The sequence below is a fragment of the Epinephelus moara genome, chromosome 11 (genome assembly GCF_006386435.1).
Source record: "Epinephelus moara isolate mb chromosome 11, YSFRI_EMoa_1.0, whole genome shotgun sequence".
NCBI classification, from domain to species: domain Eukaryota; kingdom Metazoa; phylum Chordata; class Actinopteri; order Perciformes; family Serranidae; genus Epinephelus; species Epinephelus moara.
In genome coordinates this window covers 17,735,034-17,754,844 of record NC_065516.1, presented here as the reverse complement: position 1 = coordinate 17,754,844, position 19,811 = coordinate 17,735,034, and positions in this window count along the sequence as shown.

Here is a 19,811-nt window from a genome sequence, read left to right as displayed (position 1 = left end):
CACAGAGGAGGCACTGAGCTGGTCTTTGCTTTTTGTGGATTTTGTATTTGTGCTGGTGGCAGTGGCGAAGGCTGTGTGTGTTTGTGTGTGTGTGTGTGTGTGTGATGTTTTGCCCCTCAGTCAGACAGCACAGAAGTCGTACTGCCATACAGATGGGATTTCTATCCTCAGTGCCTCCAGAATTTGCACACACATACCTACGAGTACAACACTTAACACTGAATAACAATTTCACACACATCCTTCTGAGTTACTTTGTCAGCAAAGTTAAAGCTTTATTATACCACTTCCCTCTGTGATAATGTATTCTGTAACAACACGCACAACCTGTTTGGAGACTATTATTTATTTACTGCGCTTTCACTTGCACAGCCAAGAGAATAACTCCAGAAGCTTTTGTGAAAATATTACAAGCAAGGAGTAAAATCAAAAATATAAGCAGTGCTTCATGATACATGCGAGTCTGCCGTGTCAGTATTTCCAGCTTCTGGTAAAGATCGATAATTGCCCTGCAGTTAATCACATCAAACGGCCTCATTAGAGCTGGCACAGATATTGGCTACGCTCTGGTGTGAATCTCTTTGCATCTTCAGTCTCTCCTGAGTTTTTAGGTGCCAAAGAAATATCTCGAGAAATACCTCTATATATTCTGCAACAATTTTTGAGTTGTATTTCTCAAAAAATGTTTTTTTTTTTGGTAATTTCTGATCTGTGAGTTGTGAAACTGGCAGCTAAAGTATGTCTTTTTAAACGTCAGTTATGGGAAGTTGTCGTGAGTATCCAGTCTTTTCATCTTCAAATGTTTTATCTTGTGTCATGTTGTTCTGCTCACAATACTTCGGCTGTTTGCAGTGAGGCAAAAAGCTTCTTTTTCCAAATGAAAGACTCTTTTCTGTGAGCAGAAGCAGGAAACACTCACCACGAAACCTTTTTGTATTCATCTTTGTATCAAAGAAATTCTGCCACGTTCAGGGTCTGTGATTTTTATATATATATATATATATATATATATATATATATATATATATATATCTTTTTCAACAATTTCCAAAATGAAATGGCTAGACAATACCAGATGTTAACCAGAGCACCGTGATAGTATTTCAGATTGTGTCATCAAACATTTATCAGTTTGGCTCTTTGTATATATAAAATGGAGCAGAAAGTAAAATTCAATTTCTTCACAGGGAGTTTGCTTGTTCGGGCTTTACGCTGTCCAAAGGATGCATTTCTTCTCTTGACTCCGATCATTTAAAATGACTGCATGTCCACCTTCTGAAGCACATCCTCCATCAGCTGAATGTGCTCACTGTAATGTGCTTATGTGTTTGTGCCAAAAACTTTTGTCTTCAGTCCTTTACTCTAAACAAATCACTTTACCACAAACACACAGCAAAATCTCAATTAAGAGCCTAGTCCCAATTACACGCCCAGTCCCTTTTACTAGCCCGGTGTGGCTACACATTTTGACAAATACAGGCCTGTCTCAATTAGAGGCCTGGTCTGCCAAGCAAATAACTTCTATAGAAGCTCTTTGGATGTATAAAACTAGGCTGTTGGCTACCCGCTGGAACTAACCTGAGATAGCTTTAAGATCGCACATACAAATCTAAATATTTAAACTTTTGTCAATATGGAGATGCTACACAACATTTGCTCAGTTAGATTCTCCACAGTTCAGTGATTCAATTCATTTTACTGCGACCATGACCGCAAGAGAAGACCCTCATTCATTCATGACAAAAAAATGTGACTCCTTTCCTGTGCTACTAATTTAAGTTTTACTGTAATCATTTAAGTCACATCTGATAGATTTGACAGGAATTTAAGATCAGTCTACAGCAATGGGAGCAGCTCTGTGAGGCTTTACTTTGGCACAGCAGTGCTATGAACTTAACGCTAACAACAGTATGCTAACATGCTCACAATCGCTGTGCCCAAAATCACATACTATGCATCATATGTGAGCTATTGTTAAACATACTTTGTGTAAATTAACAGTTGTATGTATATTTTTGGTCACACTGAGCAATAATTACATCACTTCCAAAGGGCCTCCTTGCAGTTTGGAGACGCATTACCGAGGTAACCCTTGCCAACCTCAGCTCTATCAGAAATTAAAAATTATTTTGAAAATACATTACGACTAACAAAGACAAATCTTATACTTGCACTTAAAGCATTCTTGACGTTACAGAGCTGTCTTGTTGGTCGCTGTCAGTTATGAAGGTGTCGTCTCCTGCTTTGGATTGTGGGATACTGATGCTGGAATAGTGTTGAGTGTTTGCTTAGAGAAGCAAATTCCCTCCCCTTCCAGTGGACCACCATGGGCCCTTATTTCAGAAAAAATGTTTGAGAGTTACTGGCAAGAGACAAATAGTTTTTTTTATCCTGTTGGAACTGTGTAATGAATTACACACATAATGTTTCTTAATTTAAAAGAAAATTTTTCAAGTAAAAACTACATACCGTGGCGACACAGACCTCCTGTCTATTTTTGTAAGCTGACACCATTTCCCTCAGTGGAAACGAAGCTTTTATTGACTTTAATTTTATAGGTAAGAAACAATAAATTGTGAAGACAATAAAGCCTCCACAAAATAGCATTTTAAGTCTCGTGTGTGATTTATCTTTGCTTCATATGAGCAGAGGAAATCTCTGCTATTTGCTAGGCTAATTTATACAATGTAAAATGCCATAGGCTTATGCTAATAATGTTAGCATGTTGTATTTGTTTGAAAAACATGTTTAGTATATGACAGTTGTTTTGTCGGTGAACCTTGTGAGTTGTAATGGAGCTGAATTTTGTAACTTTACCTTTGTTAAATGTTGTTGTTGTCTCTGGCCTCATATGAGTAGTGGAAAAGTCCGCTAGCTGCTAGGCTAATTTATACAATGGAAAATGCTATAGGAGTGTGCTAAAAACATTAGCATGTTGTATTTGTGGGAAAAATGTGTCCAGATAAAGACAAATTCTTTGTCTGTGAATGCTACAAATTATGGTGAAGCTGATTTGTGTACTTGTGTTTGAAATCGTCACTATTAAGCCAGGTTTGAAGTTTTTTTTTTTTTGAACCAACTAAACTTTACAGCACTTCACAGATACCCTGACGCCGACTACTGTTTTGGACGTCTCTCTGCATAGAGCTGACATAAAAGTATAAATCCTGCTTTACACATCATATGTAGTCTTTTTGGATTACGTATTTTTATGTAATACATCTAATATTTCAAAGGTTTTATGACAAACTACTGGTTTCGTACTAAGGTTTCTGAGTTATACTAAAATATCTTACATATTGTTTTAGCATGGTTAATAGCATGTTTGCATGGAATTTTGGACGCAACCCATGACAATGCTGAGGATTAGCGTTCTAGTCCAGAATATCAGCATGCTAACATTTGCTATTATGTGCTTAACACAAAATACATTTGAGGCTGATCGGAGTGTCACTTGTTTTGCAGGTATTATTTAAAGTATTGGACAAATGAAAATTTTGATGTGATGAGGGTACTGGTTGGTTGAGGGATGACCAAAGTTATTACAGCTCATCCTGTGGGGAACATGAATGTCATGGAAATGGCATCCATCCAATAGTTGTTGAGACATTAATTTTGAAACCACAAACAGCAGCCTCACTGTGGTGCTAAGGGAAGGTGAAGGGATCACTGAAGCCATTAGGATAGATGCTCTTGAAACTATCACAACCCATTAATCATATAACATGAATATTAAAATCATTTGACTTGTTTGGTACATTTCTATGTCTTTTTCTTTTGCAAATATGAGAAAATATTTTTGACTCCTTTGAATCCTTAAGCCCATAGCTCACACAGTAAATAGCGCTGTTGCAGATTTATCCTCAAGAAATCACTTGCTCCAACAGAGCCAGAGTATCAGATGAAAGCATTTCACCGCAGTCATGTAGCGACTCTCTGACACAGCACAAGACACTGAAATCTGCTTTTGCATTTCACACATTAAAATATTTTCACATGCTACAGACCCCATCGTGAGGTGTAACAAAAAAAAGAAGTGTAACAGATGAGATGGCTCACTGGATTTAAGTGGAATTTATTGGTGGGTACATGGAGCACTCGGATGCTAATTAAGATCGCTGGCTACAGAGGAGGCGGCAATGTGGGAACCATTATCTGTAAATGAAGTGAGACGGAACAACCCATTCAGCAAACGGTGTCAGTGACATGCCAATTCACCTTGTTTCACCTTGGGCAAAACACACACGCACACACACACACACACACACACACACACACACACACACACACACACACACACACACACACTGATCTATCTATCTATCTATCTATCTATCTATCTATCTGTCTATCTATCTATCTGTCTATCTATCTGTCTATCCAGAAATTGCATCACTTCATGAAAAGCTGATTTTCTTGACCTTACATCACCTGCTCTCTTCATTTTTAACATCCCACTGTGCTCAGCGGGGAATCAAATTTGTCTTGCCACCTTAAAGAAATAAATCAATACTGATAAATAATGACGAGTCCTACAATTACACACACACACACACACACACACACACACACACACACACACACAGACATACACACACGGGTGACCGTGACTGATAATGCAGCAGACTCTGGAGACAAACGCATGAATCCACATATGGTGCTCTAAATTACATCGTGAATCTCAATTAAGCTACACAGCTGGGGTGTTTTAGTCATGCAGCACACCATGTTGCACTTTTTTGAACTTTTCAGGGAGCAGCGTTGGCAGATGAGTGAAGCCCTGAGAGATGTACACTTCTGCAGCGATATGTTAATGGCAATCGGTCAGTGAGGTGGATTCGTTACCGGGTGGAAAGTGTCTGTACATGCTGACATGTTGGGGGAAGGAGCGCTTTAGGATGCCTGCTTTTATGTTGCTCTCATGGGGACAGTTGCGTTGTCTTCAACACACATGAAGTATGGACATCTCTGGGAATTCATTTCAAACGCTCTACATGAGCTTATTAAGGGGGGAAGAAAACGACACAGAGGATGTGGCTTCTCTGATAATTTGTACCACTGTCAACACTGTCAGTGGGAGCTGCCGTTAAGTAGGGCTCGGAAGTGAAAATGCACAGAAGGAAAACAGGATCTGTGAGAGCATTAATGGTAATTAGGCTTGTAATGCTGAAGACAACATCCTAATATAGCTTATTTATACCCATTTAGCGTTATATATGGGAGAAGTGTATTCGAGGCTAGTCATATAAATACATTTGTGAGAGAATAATGAGCGTTCGGTTCATCAGTGGGGTTAATCTCGTATTCACAAGTACCAGAGGCTCACACTGTGCCAAAGTGATAATGCATGCCAGGAGGTTTAGCATATATCTCTCTGGAGCCCCAGCATGGCACTTGAACCGGTTTCACACACCGTTGTCGATGCACACAAAGCGAGTAGGCCGATGATGCTCGCTCTGCTTTGAAGATCATCATGTGCTTGTCTGTGCTTTGTTGCCTCGTGCATGCATTTCCTGTGAATCAGAGGGCTGTGATGAAGGTTTGATTGACCTCTGTCTGGCAGTTCCTTCCTGTCTTGATGATGACAAATGACTCACATGCACGTACACACAACTGAACACTGAAACACACACACACGGCCAACATAGGAAACACATCCAGTCAGCACAATACATCTGTTACTTGTACTTTTTATTCGTTTATTCATAACCGTAACATCATTGTACCTTTGATCTTTACTCAGTTGACTGTTCTCTAAAATCCTCCCCTGAACAGCTGTCGTCCAATCATAGCTTAGCAACCGTAACCAGCCACAACAGGCATTTAAGCACCATGCTTCTCCACATATTGAAGTGATGTACATGTGCCTCAAGTAGGAGTGACATTTTTAGACTTTGCAAAACTAACGTACAAGAGCAAATGTGTAAGGCATATATTCAACAGTGTTTGCTCTAACGTAAGCTTCGACTGTTATCATGTCTGTTTGTTAGCTTACTACCTATAGACCCTTGTACTGTTGGTAAACAGTATGACCTTTATTGGTGGGTGGGGCTTAGCTGGAGGCAAAACAATTCTCCACATACAATAGCTAACGCTAGGTAGCAAGTTCTGTTGGTTGGTACAGCTACATAGAAGGTGGTGACGAATCGTGTTTTGCCTCCAGCTAATAAAATGATGTCATTGTAACGTCGGTGCTAAAAGGGTCTATGGCTGTTTATTCGTTTGTGAGGTTACAGGTAACATTAAAAGAAAAGCAGTCTTTATGACAAGCATTGTGTGGAAGCCAGTCCTCGATGCCAGAGTCTAGCAGTTTTGTCCTGCTCTTTTTTGGGTTTGGGGAAGTTTACCTTCACTCCAGCAAACAGACACTGCGCTTTCCAAACACAGCGTTTAGTCCTCATCCAAAAAGCATTTTCTTTTAACAATAAAAATGAAAACACTTTAAAAATACAGACAGGCATGTGTTGGAATGAAGTAACTGTCTGATTTTACCCCTGGATTCCAATGTATCACAGCCTGCATTCTGCTCCCTTGCTCTCCCACCTGATCACCCCATTCCACTCACCTGCCTCCACAGCTGCAGCTCATCAGCCAATCAGCCTGGTATTTAAGCCTCTCCAGCACACAACCCCCTTCCAGATTGTTCTTCACCCACATGCAAGACTTTCCAGCACTTCTTACCTGCTTGATCTCCTGTTACCGACCCTGTCTGCCTCTGACCTGTCTACATCGTCTGTTTCCTGGTAGACTCACCAGCCTTCTGTCCCCGACCACGTGCTCTGCCTCTGCGTCTCTGGTTTCTGTCTGCCTGTGGCTGTGCGGTGTTTTCCTGCAACAACGTTTTGGCGTGAGTGTTCCACCTGCTCGTCAGTTGCCTGATGCAGCTCAGACTATCTGTGAGATGCCACACGCTACCTTGCGTGTATGTGTGTCCTCCTTTCGCCTACCTGTCGGCTTGTCCTTGTCCTCAGTCCCACTTCCGAGTTTGCCTCGGCCCCTGAACCCAGGGACTGTGTGTGGGCTCTGAGCCCAAAGAATGAACTGTTGCAAGAATATCTTCGTCAGCTCAAGTTCCTGTTTACTCTGTGTACAAATAAAGCTTATTACCAGCTTTCACTGAGTGCTGCATTTTAGTTCAATCACACCTGTTACACAATGGCTGCTGCACATTCAAGCTGCAACAAGGCTGCCGGAGGTGATCGCAGCCTCTTTAAACAATGCCTGTTATTCCCCCAGATGTGCAGCAGCACATTTCAGAAGCTCCCTGCTCAGCTAAAATACACGTCTAGTCTATTTTTAAGTTGCGATGCAGTTGCACAGATCAAATTAAGTGGGTCAGGAAATGGCATGGCAGCATCCGGCTTCAAAATAAGCACTCTTATGTAAAAATACTGTGGATACAAAATAACTAGAAGAATGAATGTTTTAACAACTAAAACACAGCCACAAATCTTTGACCCATGTTATTCATAACTGGACTTTAAATGGTATTAACTTTGTCTAGCTGAGCTGCAGCCAGAATGCACCACAGTTTTACCCATTGGAATCCAGGCGTTAGTTGTCTTTGCCTGCAGCTTAGCCTCAGTCTTTTAGTATTATATCATGTATGTAGCTGTTATGTGCCCTTTTACAAGATCCTTGAGTCAGCTGGAAACCGTGAGCTACCGTTAGCTTAATTGGTGTAGTGCCACTGCCCAATATAAAGGGCAAAAGAGTTTGATTGGCACCGGAAAACCTGACGTGACGTTAAAGAACCAGGTCGATAAGCAGGAGTCGTGCAGAAAAAGTCATTTATTAGCAAAAATTTTACTGCAACAAAGGGTAAAAAGTGGAACACAGGACATTAAATCAAAACTACATTTAAACTGAAGCAAAAGAACATGAAACAAATGAAAGCTGCAGCCTCACACGGCAAGCTGCCAACTCTCTTCCACCCTCAAACCTGTGAATGGACTTTTACCTTCTCAGCCTCACCTAACTGGGACCTACCATCTGCCCAGGTAAGTGTAGGCTGAGCTAAACAGAGCGGGCATACAAATCACACAGAATAATATTCATACCATGATTACAAGATCTCTAGGTTACTGCTGATATTACTATCTATCAGTATCAATGAGCACATCAAATATTACAGCATGCCATTTATTGCATAACTACCCACTGTATCTCTGCATCTACACGGTGCCCAGCTGACACCAACATCTCAGAACCATAACAACCAAAAAAATCTTTTAAACCCATAAAACAAATAAACTAAACAAGCTTGTGGCATTTATACACCTTAAATGATAAGGTATCAAATAAATTGAAACATTTGACTGAAATTAATAATTAAGCAGACACAAAACACTGTTAATACTGGTGAGTAGGGCCTGGGGAGAATGAAAAAGCTTAGCTTAATTAGGTAGCTAGCTACAGCTGATAACACCTGTTATTTCAGTGGCAAAAATGACAGTCGCAGGCTGAAATTGGGAAGCCTGCTTTGTCTATCTCTTTTTTTAAAGGGACAGTTCACCCCAAAATCAAAAATACATATTTTTCCTTTCACATGTAGTGCTGTTTATCAATCCAGATTGTTTTGGTGTGAGTTGCTGAGTGTTGGAGATATCGGCCATAGAGAGGTCTGACTTCTCTTGAATATAATGGAACTAGATGGCACTCAGCTTGTGGTGCTTAAAGTGCCAAAAAATACATCTGTAAATCTCAACAGCAATGTCTCTTTCCGGAAATCATGACCTGGTTACTCAAGATAAGCAGTTTCATGTAGGAACTATTTTCTTTCTACTGAACTACACCTGTTCCACCACACAGAAGATAGCATGCATCTACTAATGGATGAGAGGCTCGCGCATGTGACAGCGTGAGATGTAAACATAAATGGCGTCCTCTGCTGAGCTGTAACGTTAGCTAGCTCAGTGGTGCTAGGTGAGCAGGCAGTAGATGCACACTTCCTTCTGTGTAGTGATGCAGGTGGCAGGTGTAGTTTGGTAGACAGAAAATAGTTCCTACATCACCCAACAGAAGGAAGCGTGCACCTACTAATTTATCAGAGGCTCGCGCATGTGACAGCGTGAGATGTGAACATAAATGACGTCCTCCTCTGCTGAGCTGTAACGTTAGCTAGCTCAGTGGTGCTAGGTGAGCTAGTAGTAGATGCACACTTCCTTCTGCACAGTGATACGGGTGGAAGGTGCAGTTTGGTAGAAAGAAAATAGTTCCTAAATGAAACTACTCACATCAAGGTCTGTGGATTATCTTGAGTAACCAGATCATGATTTCTGGAAAGAGACATTGCTGTTGAGTTTTTATGTATTTTTTTGGCATGTAATGCACCACAAGCCAAGTACCATTCAGTTTTATCATATTTGAGACTGTAACTCACACTGACACAATCCAGACTGATAAATACCTCCACAAGTAAGAGGAAAAATATGTGTTTTCATTTTGGGGTGAACAGTCTCTTTAAAAATAACTGAACTAATAATACCTTAGAGTGATAAATCTGCCACTGCTATCATTGCAGATTGCAAGCGTACTATGCAAAAAAGGAAAGACATGCGTAACAACAGTAACTAAGGGAGAGAGAGACTGCTGCCAAAGATACATTAATACAGTTGTAAGAATAATTCACTGTATTTTCTGCTGCATTGTCTATTGTGGATGTTTATGTTCCAACACTGTGCATTTCCTCTCTATACATCCTCCTTTATAATCACACCTGCCTTTATTTTGATACTATCCCCACAGATCAGAGCTATACTCTCCCACGCAACACTTATTTCCATGATCACAGTTAACATGCTTTAAGCTAATGGGACAGCTCAATCCTCTTGAATCTGCCCACTCAGCACATTGTGCACATTGCGATCTGCCTAATTAAATAATCAATAATCGAATGAACACTTCAAGTTGAATTTAGAAACTGCTGAAACAATACAACGATGTATGAGCAGAGATAGGAAGATTTGTGCATGGCGATTGACCAAGCAGTGTTCACACCCTAACTATATCATAATATGATAATACTCTTTTCTTAATTATGGCTCCTCGGGAAGTCATTCAGTCGCACTACTTTTGTTATCTCACTTTTGTTCAGTTTTTAAAGCAAATTATTCAGATTTGAAGCCCTCTGGGTGTAAAATGATTAAACCTTATAAGGGGAATGTTCTCCATCTATAATACATAACCGAACAGTGCATTAATTTGACGTTTCCTGAGGAGAAATTGGCAATTCATTTTAACTTCAGCTCTTATCTCCTCTATGATTTAGGTGGTATCGAGCCTTCCTGGGCTGGCAGAGAGAACATGTTGCTAAGTGCTGCACCCCAAGAGGACATTTTAAGTGAGAAGTGGGCTGTGTGGAGTGGAGTTGGCGTGGACCAACTGTGGCTATAAAAAACCCAAGGCAGGGGTAGACAATGGTGCTAAATACAATCTGCCTTCTAGTTTGGCAGCAGTCAGATATTTCCAAACAGTCATTATCTATCTGAATGACTGAGATTATCAATAAATGGTTTATGATGCTAAGTAAAGATGCTGATCACATACAGATCCAGGGTTTGCACATTTTATTGAGCATGTACTGATTCGTCATCCATCTACATTAACTAAGACTTCACTTTTTGGTCGTTACGTGCTTCTTGCCAGACAGCAATGATATGCAAATTCAACATTTCCTCATGCAGTTTGAACCTCTCAAAAACAGCTACAGCAGAAGTGGAGACTAACAGGCAATCAGCTGGCCAATAAAGGTTACCACTGCAGGCATTTTAGCGAAGCACAATTTGTCCGAGACCCTAATGAAAATGCTACAGTGGCACACAGAGATATTTTTGCATCTTGTGGATACTTCCAGCTCTGCTGTGGAATTGCCAAATAAATCAAATAAAGACAAAAGTTTCTTTTATCTAATCGAAAAAAAAAGCATGCCAGAGTCAGAAGTGGGATATTTAGACTTGATCTGAAACAAGGATTTACTGATGTTAATACAGCTTGCATATTAGAAAAGGCACCAGTTAAGCCTGTGCAGATGTCTTCCTTCCACAGAATACCATAGCAACAAGCTGGACAAAATGTTGCAGTTTTCCAATGATGCTCATCTTGGGAAAACACCAAAAAAAAGTCATGTTTTCACTGTGTGAAAATGAGGTGATGGGGTGTTGAGGGCCATGTAGTTGGTTTAATGTCTGCCAATGTACCACAAGCATCTCGTGAATATGAATAGACTGCAACAATGGCATGCAAAACAAAGCCTGTTTTTCCCTCGGGGGACTCGTTGTGGTGCGAACATATGAGCTGTAATGCCGGCTCTTGTTCCAGTTGCAGAGGTTGGGTCAACATGGTTTCTAAGGCGGCTCTAAATCCTTGTTAGGAAACACAGCCCGGGGGATTTTCACTATAATATCCTGGAGCTCATGGTCACGCTGTTTTCGCCGCCGTTCTGATCATCAGGCAGGGTAATCAACCGCATTTTGTTCCCTTGCAACAGATCTCATTCATATTGTAATGTTTCTTCAAGGGAATTCAAACCAGAAGCTCTCACGTTGGGGGTGTACAATGTGAGTGACGATAAAGCGGCGCCGACATGCACGTTGTCAGACATCAAAGTGGCGTGTGCAAACATCCTCCGAGCTGATTGAGGTGGAGGGCATCAGCGTAGACTAAATTAGCAAAAAAAAAAAAAAAGGAACAGAAGGAATGGCAATACTTAGTGTGGTTGCTTCCCAAAGTACCAGTCAACTCTGCCAAACATGACATCACCCCCTTCCTCGATCTTACTCTCAGGCTGGCTCGTCTGCCAAGAGAAGTGTCTTCACTCAGGCATAACGTTGCAGTCTCTGTTGAACTTTGCTGGACTCTCATACGCAAACCGAGCCAAGCCTGATATAAATCTGAGCACAAAACAAATGAGGCATGCACAAGTGAACAGGGAGTACTTGACAGGCTTTTTCTTTTCTTTTTTTCTTCAATGCATACAAGTAGAAAGTAAAAGGCGAGCAGACATGTTGAAGATGTTTCAGGACAAGAACAAACATCTTCATTCTTTAACATAGCACTCATACACACCCTATATAACCCGGGTGACTGAGAATCTTCACAGACATGTACGGAGCTTTCTTTCACTGTCTTGGTGCCATAGCAACAGAGCATGAGGCTGTGTTGGTTTATCTTGACAGTGCTAAGGAAACAGGGGAATCACCTGTTCCTGCTTTGACTACCCTGCAATGGAATGACTGAACAGCACCACCGCAACCTCTTTGTCTTTGTGTTTCTGTATGACTGTGTCTGTGGCTTATCCGTGTTTGTATGCATGTACCTCCGTGTCTTGTCTCCCTGATGAACACATGTTGAGACTCCCCGCAGCTTACCATTTACCCACTCTGAGCAATCACCTCCTGAATTAGTTTGCTCGCGATTTCCTGCAATCTCGAAATTACAACGCCACCTGCCTGATCTCACCGGGAGCTAGCTCTCGCATAACAGCATTTAGACTCATCTGTCTGTGCTATTTAAAAAAAAAACTTCTCTCAAAGGTCTCTCTGTTCTCTTTCAGTGTCTGCATTGGTTTAAACAAGCCCACTGGGGTGTAAAATTGAAATGCAGACAGTCAGACAACACAAAGATAAGACTGTGTTTTTTCTTTCACTCCACCACAACCCAATAAAAAAATCATATTTTTTGTTGTGAGGATGCACTGGCAGGATCTCTTGAAACAAATTATGCATACACATACTGTAGCTTGCTACTGCTATCACAAGAGAATGCATTGCTACTTAGAAAGGCTTTAAAGGCTGATGAAGGCACTCCAGAGCGCCTCCGTTTAAAATGTCATAGGCTTAACCTAATTCATCAGTTGGACTGTAGCACAGCAGCATCTGCTGAATCTGTTTGAGATTCTTCCCACCTACATTGTATTAACTATTCATGGCCTGGCAGAGTGAGTTATTACAGTGAATGACAGCGCAGGGGTCAGAAGAGAGGGGAGGCAGAAAGAATAGCAGAACATAAGCAGTGGATCAGCGTTCAGAGCGAGCAGATGACATTAATGCTTACGAATTCCAACAAAAGACTGATGACTCTTAGCGGTGCTTAAGAATTTCAATGGCAGCGTTTCCCCCAAGGGTTCAGATCCTGTCTTGTTTTTTTCTTTTGAGGCTAAAAGGAAACTTTATTAAAGTGTTTTATTGTCACGCTACGAACTCGAGACCCTCACTCATAAAGTTTTATTGTGGACTGCACAGCTGTTCGTTTAAAGTTATGGGTACATTTATTCTTGTTTTGCTTTCTTTTATATTTCATGGTGGAAGATACTGTTTATGACTGAGTGAAGTGTTTTTGTTATTTGTGCTTTCATATATATCATCCCTCTTCACAGGCTCATTGAGCAAAGATATAAATCTGGAATAAAATATGTTTCACCTCAGTTTGATTGAACCTTTTTGTGCTACATCAGCAGCATGGCTCTAGACATGCAACCCTGTCTCCTAGAAATTACCATTGTATATTACTAAACTGCATCCATAATTACATTGTGATGACAATACGTGCTGCCTGGATTATGTTCACAGATGTTACTTTGATTTAAGCATAACGTACTGTAGTGGATTAATAAGAAGGCATCTTTTTGTGGTTTTGTGTCTTATTATAGTCATTTTATGTCTCTTTTAGGTAACTTTATATCTTGTCATTTTGTGTGGCTTTGTACTCTTGTCTTTTTGTAGTTGTTTTGCCCATTTCTATAGTTAATTTGTCTTTTTGCAGGTTCTTTGCATCTCTTTGTTGTCTTTTTGTGTCTCTTAGTGCAGTGGTTCCCAACTGGTCCAGCCCCAGGGTCCAGATTTGTCCTTAGTCATTAGTTCAAGGTCCACCCAGTTTAATACATTTAGTGTCCTACTTGCATTTGGCCATGTCGGCGAGTTAGTTTGCCGTCTCTATTAAATAGCTGTCTGTTAGTCACTCACTCTACGGCAGGAAACAGCACTTCAAAATAAAAGCTCTGTGCCAGAAATTCACTGTACTTCAAAATAAAGTGTTTTTTTTTTACAAACTTGACACGTTTCAGAGTCACTTGTGGCTCATTCCGACTGGACCCACAACCCTCTTTTGGACTTCTACCCACTAGTTGGGAACCACTTAGTGCACAGCGTATTGCAAGACTGCCTATTTTGGTGGAAAACATGAAATACATTGTCAGGGAACATTTTGCGGTCCAATTAATTAATTACAATTAATGTACATTCATTTTTTTCATTATGTTAATAGAAAACATGATTTGCTCAACCCTACATTTCCCTCATGGTCATATTTGCTGTTTCAAATCGTTTTTACATAAGCGTAATATCTAGGAGACAGGCTGATACATTTGGTGATCTGTTGTTTTTCCTCCAGCCCCCCACGAGGTTGACTTAGCAAATGCTGGCATGCTTATACACTTAATTAAGATGGTAAACACTATAAACATACCTTTCAAACACATGCATGTAAGAACTGTCATTTTGGGTCATGTTGAGCATGCTGACAGTTTGCATTTTGTGCATCAGTAGCCTCGAGGCGCCATTGTGGTTGTAGACTCATGTTTCTACGGATTGCACATTGCTTTTGTGTTTTCACTGGAGGATTTCTTAAAATATCGTCAGACTTCTGTCAGATAAATAAAATCAGCAAATTAAAAATATTCATGTCTATCAATGCAGGCTGTTCTGATGCACTGTATACCTAAGTAATGCACCACAATGCATATAAAACCCACGTAACCCATGTAATTGTGCAGGCTGCGATCCCATGACCAATGCGCTGATGGGGGCAAAGACAGGAGTAATATGAAGGTGGAAAGTCTGTGCAAGGAGGTATGCTGGGATCACAGGAGATTGCTGCTCAAAGCCATGTGAAACCAACTGAACGTTGAGTTGTTCTAAAGTACGGCGTCACCAGGTTTCTACTCCTAAACCTAACGCACATAACTTCATGTTAAGTAGATAAAGTCATTTTTGGGGCACTAATTCGTTAGCTATCATACAAACCATTGTGTTTGCATTGTGGTAAGATATATGAACCGTGTATGAGGGTATGTTGATCAATGCTATATTTTGCGTAGTTTGAACAGTTTTGGATAGCTTACATACTGATATTTAGAGAAAAGAAAAACAAAGGAAATCATTCTTCAACAAATTTCTACTTCTGGGTGTTAAGCTGCAGCTTCAACCCTTCACTTCTGCAGAGCTCATGAATTAAAGTGTGAAAGAAGAAAGTTTAAAAATCCTGTAAGCACTGTCCATCCCAGTTCTGTCCTGAGGCAAAGAAAGGTTTATCAGCTTGTATCTCCTCTGGAGTATTATAAAATTTCCAATTTTCCATTCTCCTACAATCATGTCTGTTTTGCCCCGAGAACCTGAATTAAAAGCAAGCGAGGAGTCGAGCGGAAGGTGAGAAAGTGAGAGAGATGCGCTCATTCAGATCACACATACGTACGCTCACTAGGATCCTCTTCTCCACAGTCCTGCTGTGCAGTTTCTATTTGGATAAAACTGAGCTGTTGCAGAATAACAAGTGGAATAACAACAGAGTCACACAGTCGCCGACGCCTCAGACAGGAAGAGACTGAGCCCACTTTGTTCTGGAGATAAGAGAGACGAGGCAGTGCGGGACATCTGGTCCTGTCTGGTCATTCTGCACTACATGCCACATGCACTTCACCCATTTCGTGACGCCTGTTTTATTGTTACAAGAGGCTAGTGTTGGCAAACTAGGAATATCTTTGTTTACATATAAACTGGCTTGGACAATACATAAATACTGGTATGTGGTAAGAAGTGCAGAGAGACACATATGCATATAATGGGTGCTGTTTAGGGTGTGAAAACAGTTCATAAGTCCCTGTACTTGGCCACATACTCCATTTATCATACATTAGAGGATAATCTATCACTGTACATGTGTCATCATGAGGCCGCTTGTGCATCTATTTCAGTAAAACTCAGTGGCTAAAGCACAGGTTTGCCTTGCCAGAGGCATCTGGTTCTAATCCTAAGTCAGTTTAGCCAAGGCACATTTTCATGCATGCTGTCTTCCCTGAAAACATGGATGGATGTGCTCCTTTGAACAGGAGCAGGCTCACTCCTGGCTCTGAAATGTGTGTGCTGGCAGTGGCACCACAGAGAGATAGGAGACGCCAATGCCTGTTTATAAAATGACCTCCAGTTGTTGGGCTGTGTTCATCATTAGAAAGAATTATTATCAAAACTGAACACTAAATTCTTTCTCCCTTTCATTCTGTCTTTTCTCTATGTGTCAGTCTGTGCAGGCGTGTGTGTGTTCGTTTGTGAATAAGTGTGTGTCTGTAGCCAACTGTTAGCAAATATCTAGCGGTATGCCTCGTGGCTCAACCTGAATAGCTGCTACTTTCATAAGCTTCCTTGTCAAAGTGCCAAGCTTGACGCTGCGTATCACAAATCAAGGTCTTGTTTATTGTCAATTTTATCATCCAAGGCTTCTGTGGAGGAGAACATGCACACATTGAAAGAACACTGACACAATTACACATGATTTATCATCCAAAATTCCACTACTTTTATGTTTTTTTTTTAGGTATGGATACAAGTATGGATTTCCAAAAATGCCTCTTTTTTTCCCACTTCTTTTGAACATGTAGAATGGAAACAGAGATGGATGGTAAACAACACAATTCTGCAACACTTTGCATTTCCTGAGCTGGGTCACCACAGAGAACAAGAGCTAAGAGGGGCAAAGGGGGAATAATCAACCAGCCTTGGGCGATCTGGAGAGCTGTGAGAAACTATTTGAATAAGTAAATCCTGCAGAACACCGTTGGCTCAAGTCATGCAATTTATACATGAAAGAAGTGCTGAGAGTGAACAGATCAGTTTCACCATTACTGTCATTTATTTTTTTACCCTATCTAATAATGATTTCTGTTTCTGACTATTTTCCATGTATTTCATTATTTACCACAGAATGTTTTCACTAGAACCACCGCAGCATTGAGTGGACTCATTTTCTTTTCACACATATTTATGTCTCTTCATTATGATGTATTTCTCTGTTGAACTTGATCATGTAGTACAGTCTAAATGATTTCTTGTTTGTTTAATACTATTGAGCTTTTTCTTATAAATATGGCACATTTAAAATTATAAAACACTCATGTCATTTGAGGTCTGTAAGTTTTTAACATACAGTAAATACATAATGTAAAAGTACAAATCAAGGTTAAAGGCTGAGGTCAGGTAGAGACCAGATACAGTCTTACAGTCTTTTTTTACAGATCGTAGTCTAAATTTGTGTATACAAAAATGTGTGTAATGTTTTATAGTGTTGTTTTCATTTAAAATATTAAGTCAGGTGAAAACTATGTATCTCAAAAATGTTAGGTTAGCTAAAACTCTGCAAAATCGCATTCTTCATATAATACAATCATTTTATGTTCTGAGCCATGTTACCAGCATGTCTTTTGGGATTGCAATATCACTTAAATATCTTAAAAACTATTGGATAGATTGGAATGAAACTTGCCATGATACCCATGGAGTAAAGCGGATGAATCCAAATGACTTTGGTGATCTCCTGACTTTTCATCTAGCACCATTGGTGTTTTTCAGTTAAATGCTTAAAAATGAGTTGCCATGGAATTAGCACATAAATTCATGTTCCCCAGTAATAACTTTGGTGATCCCCTTTTCATGTAGCACCATCATCAAGTTTAAGACAAAATACCTGCACCAGCTGCACTTTGTGTTCGGTGCTAATTAGCAAATGTTAGCATGCTGGCACACTAAACTAAGATGGTGAACATTAAACCAGCGAAACATCAGCATGTTAGCATTGTCATTGTGAGCATGTTAGCATGCTAAAGTTAGCATGTCTCTCACAGCCTTACAGCTAGTGTGGCTGTATAATATTAGTCTTTTTAAAGGGACAGTTCACCCCAAAATCCAACACAAGTTTCCTCTGATCTGTAGTTGTATTTATCAATCTAGATTGTTTTAGTAAGAGTTGCAGAGCGTTGGATATATCGGCCGTAGAGCTGTCTGCCTTCTCTTGAACATAATGGAACTAGATGACACTCGGGATGTGGTGCTCAAAGCACCAAAAAATGACAAGCAATGTCTCTTTCTAGAAATCATGACCCGATTACTCAAGTTAATACACAGGCCTTGATGTGAGCAGTTTCATCTAGGAACTATTTTCCTTCTACTTAACTACACCCACCACCTGTATCACTGCACAGAAGGAAGTGTGCATCTACTCAGGCTTGCACTTGTGACAGCACAAGCCTAAACGTTAATGGCGTCCTCCCCAGCTGAGCTGTAACATTAGCTACCTCAGTGGTGCTAGGTGAGCTAGCAGTAGATGCACACCTCCTTCTGCTTGGTGATACAGTTGGTGGGTGTAGGTCGGTAGAAAGGAATTAGTTCCTACGTGAAACTGCTCACAACAAGATCTGTGGATTATTGTGAATAACCGGGTCATGATTTCTGCAAAGAGACATTGCTCCTGAGTTTTTCCAAATGTATTTCTTTGACACTTTGAGCACCACAAGCTGAGTGCCATCTAGTTCCATTATACTCAAGAGAAGGCAGACAACTCTATGACCAATATCTCTAACACTCTGCAACTTACACCAAAAAAATCTGGATGAATAAATAGGACTACATGTAGGAAGAAAAATACATGTTTTTGATTTTGGGTTGAACTGTCCCTTTAAATGGTTTATTTAGCTCAGAAATAGTAAATTTCTTGAATCATAAACATTTAATCCTTTAGTTTATCTTAAGAGTTCATAATCACCAAATCTGGAGATACATGGTTTTCACTTGACAGAGAGGTTAGATGCACCTATTAAGAAATGTTCGTGAGTCTTTTACGTTGCTCTTCAACAGGAGCTCACTAACATGTAGCACAACTACTTGCTGAGGATCAGTTTATCATGCTTGATTCCTCACATTACAGTATATTACACAACATAATAAAGGTTCACTTACTGATTCTACAGTGCTGAACACTTTCAGTAGAAAGTGGCAATTTGTTCAGGAGATGGGGGAATCGTATAAAAAACATCATTAGACCAACTGAAGCTTTGTGTTCTGAGCCCATTAGGGATATCTGTATTGGTTAATATTAGCTTCTGATACTCCCATAATATAACACCACAAGTCTTACTTTAAACATGCATGGTCTCAGTGCTTTACTTTCTCCATACAGTAAAGCAATACTATTTTTTATTTTCTGATTTAACTCCTATTGAATTATCATGAATCTATTGTTGTGTTAATGCTTTGATAGCTTTACACCAGACCACACATCCTCTGGTTATCATAGTTGCCTTATTTATCTGCAGCGAGATGTAATAATTTGTGGCTGCGGGTTTCTCAACAATGCATCTATTCAAAGATGGTGGAAATAATAACTTGTCCTGCTATTTTCCTGCTTTATAAAAGGCATGGGAGTGTGTAGGTGTATGTGCAAAGAGAACTGATAGATATATATAGCCAGCATCAGAGGAGAGATTGCACGTTTATCTTGAAGTGTCTATGAACAAATTGCACTTGTACCTGACTGTGAGGTGGAGGTCTCTTTACTGGAGGGCTGTCAGGTCAGATAATTTTTTTCTATAATCAAATCCATTTTTCATTCATTCATTTCCGTAACCGCTTATCCTCTTGAGGGTTGCGGGGTGGCTGACATCAGGCAGGAGGCGGGGTACGACCTGGACAGCTCGCCAGACTATCATGGGGCTAACACATAGAGATGGCCAATTTAGAGTAACCAATTAACCTATCCCCAACCTGCATGTC